This window comes from Sciurus vulgaris, assembly GCF_902686455.1.
Source record: "Sciurus vulgaris genome assembly, chromosome: 1".
Classification (NCBI taxonomy): Eukaryota; Metazoa; Chordata; class Mammalia; order Rodentia; family Sciuridae; genus Sciurus; species Sciurus vulgaris.
The window spans coordinates 173,883,554-173,898,040 of record NC_136461.1 but is presented as its reverse complement, the minus strand read 5'-3'; the positions used below and the strand labels follow the sequence as shown (position 1 = coordinate 173,898,040).

The following is a 14,487-nucleotide window of genomic DNA, read 5'->3' as shown; positions in this document are numbered from 1 at the left end:
ATATGTCGGTTAAGTCTAAATTGTTGATTGTGTTATTGAGATCTATGGTTTCTTTATTCAATTTTTGTTTGGACGATCTATCCAGCAGTGAGAGAGGTGTTTAAAATTGCCTAGTATTATTGTGTTGTGGTCTATTTGATTTCTGGAATTGAGAAGGATTTGTTTGACATACATGGATGAGCCAATGTTCAGGGCATAGATATTTATGATTGTTATGTCTTGCTGATTTATGCTTCCCTTAAGCAGTATGTAATGTCCTTCTTTATCCCTTCTGACTAGTTGTGACTTGGAGTCCACATTATCTGAAATGAGGATGGATACTCAGCTTTTTTGCTGTGTCCCTGTGCATGGTATGTTTTTTCCCATCCTTTCGCCTTTAGTCTATGGGTATCTCTTTCTATGAGATGAGTCTCTTGCAGGCAGCAAATTGTTGGATTTTTCTTTTCAATCCTGTCTGCCAGTCTATGTCTTTTGATTGATGAGTTCAGGCCATTAACATTCAGGGTTATTATTGAGATATGATTTGTATTCCCAGTCATTGGACTCATTTGTGTTTTTTGACATGATTTGGTTTCCCCTTTATTTGGCTATTCCTTTAGGCTCTTTCCTCCCGTTGTTGATTTGCATCGTTGTTTTTCATCTCTTCCTCATGGAATATACTGCTGAGAATGTTCTGCAATGCTGGCTTTCTTTTTGTAAATTCCTTTAGCTTTTGTTTATCATGGAAGGATCTTATTTCATCGTCAAATCTGAAAGTAAGTTTTGCTGGGTATAAGATTCTTGGTTGGCATCCGTTTTCTTTCAGGGCTTGGTAAATGTTGTTCCAGGCCCTTCTAGCTTTTAGGGACTGGATTGAAAAATATGCTGATATTCTTATTGGTTTCCCCCTGAATGTAATTTGATTCTTTTCTCTCGCGGCCTTTAAAATTCTGTCTTTATTTTGTATGTTAGGTATTTTCATTATAATGTGCCTTGGTGTGGGTCTGTTGTAATTTTGTATATTTGGAGTCATATAAGCCTCTTGAACTTGATTTTCCATTTCATTCTTCAGATTTGGGAAATTTTCTGCTATTATTTCATTGAATAGATTGTTCATTCCTTTGGTTTGTTTCTCTAAGCCTTCCTCAATCCCAATAATTCTTAAATTTGGCCTTTTCATGATATCCCATAATTCTTGTAGATTCTGTTCATGATTTCTTTTCAAGGATTTCTGTTTGTTTTTTTTTCAATATCTGTAACTCTTTATTGAAATGATCTCTTGTTTCCCGTATTTGCTCCTTTAACTGTTGATTGGTGCGATCATTTAATGCCTGCATTTGCTCTTTCATCTCCTCCTTCAATGCCTGCATTTGCTCTTTCATCTCCTCATTTGCTTCCCTGATTGTCTTAATTACGTACATTCTGAACTCCCTTTCTGACATTTCTTTTGCTGTGCTGTCATTGGGTTTTATTGATATAGTATCTAGGTTTGTTTGGGACATTTTCTTCCCTTGTTTTCTCATATTGGTCAGATGTCAGTGGGACTTTGTGATATTGCAGAATTCTTCTACTGGCTTATAGTGTCCCTGTAGATTTCTAGTGTATCACCTTCCTACCTTCAGTAGCCTGAAGTCTTGGAGTAACTTGATAATGCAGTGCTTCCAAGGAAAGCTGCCCCTAGCCTGCCACTTGTTCCAGGACTTGGAGCTGGCTCTGTGTGGAAAGGCTCTCGCTGGGGGGTCTGCTCCGAGAAGCTAACCTGGACAGGCTCTTCCCGCCGGAGGGGGCCGGGCTGCGGGCTGCTTGGGGAAGTCCCTGGCTGCCCTGTCCTGGTCCTTGAAGCAATCCGCGGGCAGGAACTCGCTGCCCTGGTTTAGGGACTTGAAGCTTGGTTCTGTGCAGGAAGGCTCTCACTGGGGGGCCTGCTCCGAGATGCTGGAGAATCTGGCCCTGTAGGAGGAGCCCACCGCCAGAGTGCACAGGGCTGCCTGGGAAAGCTGTATGGTTATTTTTCAATGAGCTAATAAATATCACTAAATTTTGTTTCATTATGATAAATATTGATAGCTCTACCCTACATAAAAAGAAATTCTATGTGGTTCTGCTGTTTTTAGCTTATAAAGTCCTTAAAAATTGATAACTTTTCCTTGATGTAAGAAATATGAAGTGTAAGAAGATATGGACCCACCATGGTTGGTACCGAAGATAAAGAAAGGGTCCCATGAACCAAGGAATATAGGAAGTCTCTAGAAGTTAGAATAGGCAAGCAAATGGATTCTTCCCTAGGGTCTCCAGAAACAGATACAGCCGCCTGTCACCTTGGTTTTAGTCCAGTGACACTTCTGTACTGCATTTCTGACCTAAAGAGGTAAAAGATAATAAACTTGTGCGGTTCCACGCCACTAAGTTTTTGGTAATTTGTCACAGTGACAAAAGAACGCTAATACAGTGGTAATATCAGTTTTCACCTCTGATTGACTAAAGATTTGCCATAACATCAAAGAAGAATAAGCTTTAATGTCTCTTACTTGTGGAGGCCATTTTTGAGGTCCTGAACCTAAGTTGGTATTTATAATTTGCATTAGTTTTAAAGATAATCAACTGCTGAGCCCAGAAATCCTAGCTCCATTTAGGGAGAATGCTGAAAACAATATTAGAAGAATTATTCCTGATCAGATATACCTCAATCCCACAGGTTTATAAATATCTTCTGATCTCACTGGACAGCAAATTCTTAGTTTTTATGTAAATACAGCTCTATGAAGAGAGAGATGCCTGAGAAAAAGATCAGGAAGATGAGAAATTGACTTCAGAAATGTTTTAAGAGAACTGAAATGAACATTGGCCAAAACTCTTCTAAAATACTGCAAGAAAATCATTTAAGCAGAACAAACATTTATGAAATGATCATATCAATAATTAGGGGTAACTACAGATTGAAGAACATTTAAACTCCTTATTCTTTCTTTCTCCCAAATGACTCTAATTTCAGAAAAGCAGAAGAAAGAGACATTTTAAAGTTGCTTCTAGAAAGAAACTTCACTAATCATATCAAGGAGAAGTTGAGGCTTTTCATTAATTTTCAACAAATAATGTGTAAGAAACTCTCTTCAGTGAGTGTTACTTTTTCTTAACTACCTGGTTGCTCCAACTTATCTCCTTAACGAAGAGGCTTTTATTTTTTGGAGCACAGCACAAATTACCACTGGAGGTCAGTCTTGGGCTTTCCCTCAGGTCATCAAAAACAAAAGATGAGCAGGGGAAGTGAAGGCCAATTAGCATGGTCCAAATCTCTTCTTTTGCAGATGAGGACACTGAAGCTAAAAGAGTCTTAGATATGGTCTCTGGCATCCTGGAGATTATAGTTGCAATCCATACTACTAATTGATTTTTTTTTTTTTTGGAGAATCAAAAACATATCTTTTAAGAAAATATTTTACTATTTTCTTAAGTATTTTAACTGAAGGAGAACAGACAAACCTGAAGAGAATATCTGTATGATTCATGACGATTCATGTAGGTACTCTACTCTCAACATTAGATAAATCCAAATTAAAGGACATTCTACAAAATATCTGACCAGTATAAAAACTGTCAAGATAAAACAAAACAAGGCCAGCATGAGGAATTGTCATGGTCTAGAGCCTATGGAGACACAACATACTAAATATCATATGGTAATCTGGATGGAATCCTGGAACAGAAAAAGGGCTGTAGGAGAATGTCTTGAGTAAAAACTGAGGCGAGCCAAATAAGTATGGATTTTAATTGATAATAACATATCAATGTTAGTTCATAAGTTGTGATAAACATATCATAATATTGTAAGATATTAATAAGAAGGGAAACTGGGTGCGGGCATAAGGGAACTTCTATATATTTGCATAACCTTTATGTAAATCCAAACCATTCTAAAAATCCTTGAAAAATAAAAACATTATTGAAAATAATAAAACATTTAAAAATTTATAAAATTAAAAAATTTAAGATTTATAAATAAATAAAATTTTTTTAAAGATCTATAATAAAACAATAAAAAGCTGAGGTTTAGACTCTAATGGCCTGAATTTATATTGTATTTTCATTCCTCTGGTCTTGATTATTAGATTATTTGTATGTATCTGTGAAGATTCTGATCTATATTTACCAAGCCAAAAGTTAAAAGTTTAATAGAATAAGCCAGTTCCTGCCCCATCTTGAACCTTCAAACCCAACTTATCATTCTTTTATAGATGACCTTATATCCTATTTTAAAGAGACAGAAAACAATGCCATTAATGGGCATCCTCTCAACTCCCTCTTAACCAAACTCATGAACCTGTTTATATCTATCATTTCTCTTCCCTTCTGTCATATTAAAGTATTCTGCATCCCAATGTCAACTTCCCCTACCATTTTAGGTGTATACTATTCTTGCACTGTTTTAATAATATTATACTATCAGTTTATCCTTCTCATTCCAATATATTTCAATCTCTCTTTTAATTGAATCCTTGCACTGACATTTCAACATGCTTGTCTTTTCCATATTTAGAAATAAAACCAAATAAAGCCAATAAATAAATGTCTCTTGAAACTTTAAGCAGAAAATAGTTCATTCTAACATTTTTTTTTATATGTCAGCATAAAGGAAATGCTGGTCAAAAGTTTAAGAACAGGTGCAAACTGGTCACCCTGACACACATCTGTAGTCTTAGCTACTCAGAAGGCTAAAGCAGGAGAATCACTTGAGCCCAGCCTGGGCAACCAGTAGTAGGACCTCATTTGAAAAAAAAAAAAAAAAAAAAAAAAAAAAAAAAAGAGAGAGAGAGAGAGAGAGAGAGAGAGAGAGAGAGAGAGAGAGAGAGAGAGAGAGAAAGGAGGAGAGCAGAATACAGAGAAATACCGTTCTATGACTTTCTAATTTTTGTTTAACTCTTCCTATAAATTCCCAATTCATATGCTTGGTCAGTGAACTGCCTCTAACCACGCTTCTAATCAATATATCCTCAATGGTATGCGTGTGTGTGTTTGAGAGTGAGAAAGAGAGAGAGAGAGCAAGACTGGCAGGGTGGGAGGCCGATAGAGAATTCGACCCTGGCTTTGACACTTATTAGAATATACATTGGGCAAGTTATAAAACTTTTTTGAAATTTAGTTTCCATATCTGTACAATGTGAAAAACAGCCCCAAACTCAGAGGGTGATTACAAAGATGAAAGGAATTCAGGTATGGAAAACAGATCACTGTCTTAACACATGGTGAGTACTCGGTTAAGGGCTGGCTGGTATTACAGACTTTGAGTAGCTACTCTGACACTGATGGAAATCATTGTTGCCAGTGAGCTTTTGTGTCTTCTAAAGCTGTGCCACTGAGCAGTTCCTATAGCTAGGTTTATTGAAGCATAATTGTAAATAATAAAATTCACCATTTAAAAATGGACAGCTGTGGCGCAGTGGCAGAGCACTTGCCTGGCATATGTGAAGCACTGAGTTCGATCCTCAGCACTACCTACAATAAATAAATAAAATAAAGATATTCTCTCCATATACAACTAGAAATATTTTTTAAAAATACACAGTTGGATGAGGTTTTAAAAAAGTACACAGTTGGGCAACTATCACCACCACCAAATATTTCCACTACCCCTGTGTACTGTATTTTTCAAAGATACACTACTGAATGAGTCAATCTTTAGAAAGAATTCTGTGGGGGCAACCTATGGCATGTTTTCTTTTTTATGATTCTTTTTAGTTATGTTTAATTATTCTACATGACAGTAGAATCCATTTTGACAAATCATAAAAGCATGGAATATATCTTGTTCCAATTCAGTCCCCAGTACTTCCCCATCCCTTCTCCCTTCCCTCCACTATCTTTCTGCTATTTATTCATAGTTTTCTTTTAAAATTAATTTCTTGTAGATGCACACAATGGTGAGATTTGCTGTGCTATATTCGTATAAATACATTGAATTGTTATGTCAGATTCATTCCACCATCTTTCCTTTTCCCATTCCTCCTTCCTTCAGTCTCCATTCTCCACTCCACTGAAGTTCTATTCTTTATTTTAAAACCCCCACCCCCACTTATTGTGGATTAGCTTCCACATATCAGATAAAACATTCAACCTTTGTTTTTTTGGGATTGGCTTATTTCACTTAGCATGATATCCAAATCCATTTACCAGCAAATGTCATAAACTCATTCTTCTTTAAGCCTGAGTAATATTCCATTGTATATATAAACCACATTTTCTTTATCTACTCATCTGCTGAAGGGCACCTATGTTGGTTCCATAGCTTAGTTTTTATAAATTGTGCTGCTATAAATATTGATGTGGCTTCATCACTGTAGTATGCTGATTTTAAATCCTTTGGATATACACTGAGGAGTGGGATAACTGGGTCAAATGGTGGTTCTATTCCTAGCTTTTTGAGGAATCTCCATATTGCTTTCCAGAGTGGCCATACCAATTTGCAGTCCCATCAACAATGTACGAGTATCCCTCTTTCCCCTCATCCTCACCAACATTTATTGTTACTAGTATTCTTGATAAATGCCACTCTGACTGGAGTGAGATGAAATCTCAGTATAGTTTAATTTGCATTTCTCTACTTGCTAGCGATGTTGAACATTTTTTCATATATTTGTTGACGGTTCACACTTCTTCTGTTCAGTTCCTTTGAGATGGCATATTTTCTGAAGTCTAGGAATCTTACTAAGTGTAAGAGGAATATTATTGGGTTTAGGCTTGTGTTTATTTTATATATGTCTATACTCTGGGAAGATTTTTAGTCATTTGCTGTGCGGAAACTTTGAGGATGAGCCAAAATTCTAGAAATAAGAAATCTAAAAAGGTATGAAATCTTAGAGGAGAGTTATATATATTTCAATGATTCTGATGTTAGTGTTTTAAAAAGTCAATTCTTTTACATAATAGTAAGCATAGCCTAGAAATTGCTTATTAGAAAAAAATACAGACTATCAGAGACGAAACCAAGCAAATCATGGACCCTCAGTTATTTTAAAGAACCAACTCATGTATCCCATTTTTATTCAGAAAGAATAGCAATGAATCAGTTATTAGCTATTTTCCTAGGGCTTTTCTTCTTATATACAATAATTTTTGTGTCACAAGAACATGGCATTTAAAAGGCAGCACTGGAAATTAGAGAAAAATAGTTTTGGGGCTGGGGAGATAGCTCAGCTGGTAGAGTGCTTGCCTCACAAGCACAAGGCCTTGAGTTCCATTCCCAGTACCACCAAAAAAAAAAAAAAAAAAAAAATAGGTGAGGAAGAAGCAATAATTGCAGACATAATTGAGTGTCAGAAAGAAGACTTCTTTCTTAGCATGGATCAGAAGAAAGAAACTGCAGAGAAGTAGATGGCAGAGGCCTGTGAGGGACATGAGGAGAGAGCAGCCTTGAGAGCAAGGGCTGAGGGAGCATGGGGAGGTGGCTGGACCAAAGGGCCTTTTACCTGCTCCAACAAGCTGGACTGAATTTTTATTTTTTTTAATTTTGTAGTTATAGATGGACTGCATGTCTTTATTTTATATGTTTATTTTAATGTGGTGCTAAGGATGGAACCCAGTGTCTCATACATGCTGGGCAAGCGCTCTGCCACTGAGTTATTTCAGGATGACTATTTCATCTTCAGCCCCTGAAGTATTTTCAAAATGTAACTTTAGCATGCTTCATAGGCAGATAAATATGGTGTTCACGTAGTTCTTTACACTTTAGACAGATAGACAGCAGCCAAATATAATAAATAGTACCAGAAAGTCTAGGGAAACAAACCTTTACTTTTAGATAAAAATATTCATTTCTTTAGAAATGTTAAAGGAACATGGAATAAGAACTGTATATTTTGTGATGGTTAAGTGAAAAAAATTTTTTTTTCAAATGAGATTTTCCTTAGAAAACAGAATTTTTACCTATCAAAGAGGTACCAGGCATCCAAGGAACAGGCTATCAAGGGCATCAACAGTGGGGACTGAAGGAAACGGAGAGCTAAGGAAGTGCCTAAAACCAAGTGGTTAAGTGGAGGAGGAGGAAGAGGAGAAAAAGCAAAGAAAGCAGCACTCAATTAGCTGTGAACTGTCTACTTTCCTCTCCAGGATATGCAGTGCATGGATCAAAGGACTCCCACATCAGATCTTCAGTGATGTGGTTATATTCTTTGTCCCTGAAAACATGGTTTATATTTTGCTTCAGAAGTTTTATTTACTCTAAGACATTGATTTTAAAATGAGCATGTGTTACTCCTTATATACACCACCTCTGTAAGTAGGCTTAATAAGATGATTACTTGTTATTCAGGAATTACTATAATTACTGCAGTCAAATGAACGTAACCCATGGCAATCTCAACCCTCTCAGCCTTCTATTTAGTCCATTTTGAAAGTGCTTAAGAAAATACGATAGAATGATTGCAGCTTCTGGAAGCAATGGGTGATACTACTTGGTATAGATATTTGAATTCCTTACTGAAATAATCAGATAGTAGTTCCTCATTTATATTATATGGTGGAAAATGTACCTATGATTTTATGTTTGAAGACCACATGCTTACAGAGGACTACTATCAATGTGTGAGAATTTAGTCTAAAATGGATCTGAGCTTTGAAGCATACCTGTCATTCTCTAGCACAACAAATGTCAACTTCTCTCTATTGCCTGTTGATTTAAAGAAAACATTTCAGCCTCCTATTCACAATCCTCCAAAATATGCACCAAACCTGTCCAAAAACTATACAGTTAGTCATCAAGTTATTCAAATTCTTTTGGAGTATATATTGCATATACCTTATCTTCCTATTTGGAGGAAGAGATATAGGAATTCCCATGAACTAAGAAATCTCTTTATTAATTCATACAGCAAGCATCTACTCAGCATCAATTCCAACGTGTGCTCAGTATTTTCCCAGGGTTTCATCATCCCCGATTTAGTAAACTATAACAATACCTGTATCAGAGGAGATTGTGTTTGGCCTTACGTTATAGAAAGTCCAATATTAGTGGCTTGAGTAACAATTTATGATTATTTTTCTCACATAATCTAAAGTGATGGCTGATGGTAATACTATTATGTCCTCGTATATCAGGATCATTTTTCATTGCTATTATCACTATATGGCTTTTGTTCTGTTTGTCATCACATGGTCACAAGTGGCCAATAATTCCCATCATTGTTATTCCAAGGAAGAAAAGGAGGAAGTAAAAATCTTTCCCAGAAAGCCATGGAATACTTTATGGACCAGAATTGTGTCAAAGGAATCAGAAGAGGTCATCAAGACCCTGGGTCAATTTCTTAGCTTTGCTTATTGTGTTGTGTTCACCTCCTATTTTCTATATTTATTTTCAAATACAGATAGGTTGTCTTCCCATGACAATGGTAAAGTAGAAGAGTAGGGTATGGTCAATGACATTTTCATTACTGCAGCATCTAAACTTATTTATCCATAGGAAAGAGTTCTTTCTTTATAGTATCTTCATATGAAACACTGCCCTTGCCTGAATCCATTAACTAGTAACCAGGTCTGAAAGATTAAGTACAACAATTGGCTAAGTATGTCACATGACTACCCTATACTAGGAAGCCCCGTCAAAATCACACAGAATGGAAGAATGTTGTACACCCAAAGAGAGTTCTACCATTTGATGAAGAGAGGGAGAAACACTGGGAAAAGGCAGTGCCCGTGCTTATAGTAGCACTAAACAATTTGTAAGCTAACATTATTATATTATATGGTAGAGAACTTTAGGCTCTATTTGGGGATATGTTCAAAGTATTGTGAAAATGCACGGCTACTTTCTGAGGAATATTCTGGCTTTACTTTCCAGGTAACCCTGAAATCTCTGTACCCCAAATATTAATTATCCCTTCTTCCATAGTAAAACAATTTCAAGCAGGGCACATGGCCATTTAACAGGGCACACAGCAGTAAAATAATGTTTATTAGCAGGGCAGATGTAAAAAGACTGTTTCTTAGCCTGTGCAACTGAGTATGATGAATGGAATGTGAGCATAAAAGATGCAAGCAACTTAAGGGCCTGTCCTTACAGGGAGCAGTGTGCTTACTACTCCCCATTTCATTTCACCTTTGCTCTAATCTGCTGATTACAACACAGTAAGTTATCTTGGACTAATGCAGGGAGACACCTTAGAAATTACTAAGGAGCAAGAGGAGAGGAACCTAGGTCTTTGGATGCAGTCCTCATCCAGCCTTAGATCACTGATCTAAGAAAGAAACTTCAAGTTTTGAATTTTGTGACATGCAGCTAAGTTGAAACAACAGGTGAAATGTTATAACCCTTATTTTCATAATAGACCTCTCTTCAAACCTATCCATTATTGATCTGGTTTTCTAAGTGTATGTATCTGTTCTTAAAAAGAAATAACACATATTGTGTACTCTAGATTTCAGTTGGAGAGCTATGTAGCTCAATTTATGAGTTAATGTGTGTATGCATGTGGCATGTTCAAGAACAAATAATAAAATTTCAGAGATATACTTTGGGGGTAGTAGTTTCAAACTCTGACCTACTTAATGTTCAGAATTTTGCAGAGGTACCCCAAGTATCACTGTTAATAGCGGGCCAAGCAGGTAAACAATCTGTTCTAATGTAGGAGGGTTCTAATTCTTCACATCCTTTCCTTAACTTATTATTTGACCTCCTGATTATAGCCATCACAGTGAGTGTGAAATGGTGTTTCCTTGGGGTTTTAATTTGGACCTCCTTAGCTGCATGTCACAAAACTATCTTTGGAAAAATATTTATTCAGATCTTTATATAAATCATTAAATTTGATTATTTTTCTTTTTATAAGACTTCTTTATATATCATTGGTAGAAATTCCTTATCAGATAAATGATTTGCAAGTATTTCCTCTCATTCTGTGAGTTGTCTTTTCATTTTCCTGGTAATGTCCTTTGAGCCACATAAGTTTGAAATTTTGATGAAGTCCAATATGCCTATTCTTTTAATGGAGGGAGGTGTTCCTGGTACTTTTGGTGCCATATCTAGAAAGTCACTGCCTAATACATTTATGCCCATGCTTTTTTCTAAGAGCTTTATAGATTTAGCTTTTATATTTAAGTCTTTGATCGATTTTGAGTTAGATATGGTATGAGTTAGGCATCTTCCTTCATTCTTTTGCATGTGAATATCCAGCTGTCCTGGCACCGTTTGTTGAAAAGACTAGTCTGCCATTGAGAGGTGTAGGCTACATGTTCGTTGTCAAAAATCAGTTAACTGTAAATGTTAGTTCAGTTAGTTCCTGGACTCTGAATTCCAGTCCAATGATTTATATATCTATCATTATATCAGTACCACACTATCTTGATTACTGTAGCTTTATCATTAGTTTTAACATCAGGAAGTAAAAGGCCTCTGATTCTCTTCAAGACTGTTTCACCTGTTTTGGATCTCTTGCATTTCATTATGAACTTTAGAATAACTTGTTAATTTCTACAGAGATCAGCTGGGATTCTGAGCAGTATTTTGCTGTGTGGGAGATCAATTTGTGGAGTACTGCCATGTTGACTATTAACTTAAAGTAAGTCTTGTGGTTCACAAATGTCTTTTCATTTATCTAGATCTTTAAAAACTTTCTCCTGGGGTTGAGAATATAGCTCAGTGGTAGAGAGCTTGCGAATACAGCTCAGTGGTAGAGAGCTTGCCTAGCAGGCATGAGGTCCAGCACCAAAAAAATAAACAAATCCTTCTCTCAATAATATTCTGCAATTTTCAGACTGTAAATTTTAGATTTCTTTTGTTAAATGTATTTTGAAGTATTTTATTCTTTTTGATGCTATTATAAATAAAATCATTTCATTTTTAATTATTTGTTGTAAGTATATTCAAGTATAATTAATTTCCATATACTAATCTTTCATCTTACAACTCTACTGAACTCACTTATTTGTTGTAAATTTTTTTAGTGTATTTTTTTCTACACACAAGGTCATTTCATCTGTAAATACAGATAGTTTTACTTCTTCCTTTCCAATCTAGAAATCTTTTTTTCTTTTCTTTTTAAAAAAATTTTACTTGCCTAGTTTCCCTTGCTAGAACCTCTCAAGTTCAATGCTCAGCAGGAGTGACACCAGAAGATATATTTGTCTCTTTCTTGGTTTCAGAGGGAAAGCATCCAGTCTTTTATAATTAAGTGGATTTCTTATAGATATAATGTATCAAATTGAGGAAGTTCCCTTCTATTCCTAGTTTTTTGAGTGTTTTTATTGTGGAAGGATATTGGATTTTATCAAAAGCTTATTGAAATGAGTATGATTTTTGTCTTTTAGTTTAGTTTTATTTTATTTTTTTTCAGTGGTGCTGGAAATTGAACCCAGGGCCTCGTGCACATGAGGCAAGCACTTTACCAACTGAGCTGTATCCCCAGTCCCTGATTTTGTTTTTTATTCTATTGATACAGTTTTTTACATTAATTGATTTTTAGATGTGAAGCCAACCTTGGACTCCTGGGTACATCCCATCCAGTTATGGTATATAATTCTATTTATATGCTGCTGGATTTGGTTTGTCAGTATTTTGTCAGTGATTATGCATCCATATTCTCCGGATATTATTCCACCGTCTTCTTTCCTTATGAACACACAGTTTCGTAAATGCCACTTCAATCTTTTGCCAAGAGATTATACATAACAAACAAATACCACTTTTACCATGTTACCTCACTCATTTTAGTTTTTAAGCTTTGTTTCCCAACTGTCCACAATAAAATACATACATCATACTACATCTTCCATTATTTCCCAGCACAGTTCCTTCATTTAAGAAAAATGGACTTTTCAGCATTCCATCAAGAAATCCTAAGGTTTACAAATTTCCATGTCTTTTTCCACACTATTTCTCCATACCTTAACTAATTTTTAGTAACACCAAATGTTGTGTCTATCCCTCTACTGCTTCTCTTCCTCAACATTCAATCTCTAATGAGATTTAAGTTTGTAAGAATGATTTGATCAGTTACTAGTAGTTGTATTTATATATATTCTACCTGCTCTAATCTTTGATTATTTATTGTCTATCTTCCCTACAAAATAATCACTAGAAAATGAGAGCAGACACTTTACCACTTTTAAGTGTTGTCACCCTAGTATCCATACTCTTTCTCATGAAAGAAGAACTAAATATTTGTTGAGCAAGTAAATAAGCTACTTTTCTCTACCTTATCAATTTCAACTTTTCCACGAAGCTAGGTTACTGATAAAATGGCCTAAGGTCTTCTCTTTCTTCCCTGGATTCTTATAATGTTAAGCTTTCCAAGGGGAATATTTAACACTTAATACATACTACTCTGTTCTTAATTATCACTGTAGTTATCTATGCTCTTACCTCCCAACTGACTATAAAATTCTAGAGGGTCGGGACACAGTGTATTTATCTTTCACACCTCTGTTCCTCTGTAGCCCATAAATGGTAGATACTAAGCATTCAATTGACACTACTGAAGAAGGCAAGGGTAGTCAGTTTAACAGAACCTTAGGAAAACTTAATGCATTTACTGGATTTCTGGCAGATGAGTGATAAATATCATTACAGTGGAAAAAATTTAAATTTTTATTGCCTTCTTGATATTTTCTATCTACTTTGAGGCAACAATGATGTTTCTACCTGAGCACAGCCTGTTTATCAGGAGAATATTTTCACTACTTTTAACATTTACAAGGTATAAAACTTCAATAGGTATAAAAGTTCAATGTACCTATGAAATCCTTCCCTTGAAGAGAATACAGAGTAAATACCTAATCTCTTTTCCAGGTCTAGATTTTAAGTAATTCAAGGCATTCCATCACAGCCCCTCTTGTCCATTTAAGGCTTCACTTGAAATAACATTTTACTGGAGTCTGTGTTTATGGCCTGATTACAAGTAGACTATCCAGGTGCCTTGGAAGGAAAACAAATACTTAGCATAGCAACACCACAGGGAGGACACTACATGTATATTGTCCAAAATTCCCATCTCCTTTCCTAAATATAGAAACATATAACCTCTGGTCTGACTTTTCTATTTACAGTCTCTTCAAGATAGAGAACATTGAGATAGGTTTGAACATCAACAAACTCCTCCACAGCAATCTTGGTTTCCAGTTTCTAACCCAATCTGTACCCACCACATATGTTCTTGGGATGTGCACTGCCTCTATTTCCCTCATTTTACCTGAAATTCTACTCCATAAATATCGGTTACTATACCACCACACACTTAAGACTCCCTTTTCCTCTTCTTCACCCTCAAGTTTCTATTTCCATCTATTTCTAGCAATCTTAAGTTGCTCAAATGTGTCTATAAGAATTTTTTTTCCTTCTAATGAAAAATTTTCCACTTCTAAAATGAAGAACAATTCCAAAGTAAATTATTTGCAGTTAAAATAGAAAGAATACCACCAAAATAGTCTCAACTTCACCACTATTTTCTGTGCACATTCTCAACCACAGTTCATACCAAAAGTCTAATGTGTTATGGTCTATTTTATAACAAACTTTATAAACATTCA

The 14,487-nt window shown here is 35.6% G+C and overlaps 1 protein-coding gene and 1 long non-coding RNA gene across 2 annotated transcripts in view; one reads left to right on the top strand and one right to left on the bottom strand.

Moving 5' to 3' along the window:
- LOC306653220 (intermembrane lipid transfer protein VPS13B-like) overlaps nucleotides 1-14,487 on the bottom strand; it is a gene marked incomplete at its 5' end in the record, with an annotated part of 899,457 nt that overhangs the window by 252,972 nt on the left and 631,998 nt on the right.
- Nucleotides 5,750-7,473, top strand: LOC306653450. The gene is made up of 2 exons (XR_013761724.1): nucleotides 5,750-6,459; nucleotides 6,556-7,473. It is a non-coding gene; the product is annotated as an uncharacterized lncRNA (long non-coding RNA).